This window comes from Bison bison, unplaced genomic scaffold (assembly GCF_000754665.1).
Source record: "Bison bison bison isolate TAMUID 2011002044 unplaced genomic scaffold, Bison_UMD1.0 scf7180017864482, whole genome shotgun sequence".
Lineage (NCBI taxonomy): Eukaryota > Metazoa > Chordata > Mammalia > Artiodactyla > Bovidae > Bison > Bison bison.
This window is the reverse complement of record NW_011495042.1, coordinates 2,498,903-2,499,638: the sequence shown is the minus strand read 5'-3', so window position 1 is coordinate 2,499,638 and position 736 is coordinate 2,498,903.

Sequence of the window (736 nt, the reverse complement as noted above, 5' to 3'; positions counted from 1 at the left end):
CATGCATGTATGTTTTCCAACCTCTGCTCTTGGTCTTTTCTTGTACCCCCTCCTCCTTGGGCCTGACACAGAGCCTTGAACTAAACATTAGCCAGACTTGTTGGGAGAGCCGGATTCCTTTCAGGTTGCTGCAGGCCTGGGTGCAGAGGGCAGTTTGGGGTGAACCCACTTGCTTCCCTTTTGTGTTGTTCAGAAATGCAGGACACTTGGAGAAGTATGGGGTTTTTTTGCCTCCAGCTGCCCACAAGCTTGGCATCTGGGTGGTCAAGGCTGCTGCCTGTCGTCTGGCCCATTTTCCCACCCAGCCTTTCCCCCGCTGCTCCATAAACTCCACCCCATGCTTTCATCAGACAGGCCCCCTCATCTGTCCTGGGGGGTTCAGACAGCCTCTGCTCAGGTGGGTTCACCTGCTGGGATGCCCTCTCTTCTTTCTACTTTTGAACTATGCCAGCTTTCACAAGCCACCTCAAGGAACTTTCTTGGCATTTCTCTCTCACCACCACCAACTCCTTCCCCCACCACTGCCTGAGCAACAGAAGTGAAAATCAGGCCTAATTCCCAAAACTGCAATCCTGAGTCCTTAAGGAAGCCCCAAAACAGCAAGGGCTAAGCTTTGATACCAGGTGGGAAAAATGGCTGAGAGAAGCAGGCTGGAGGCCATCTAGACCATAGGAGGGACCCCAGCCATCTGGTCTACCAAAAGGGGCAGCAGCTCCTTCTTGCCTCAGCAAGCTGT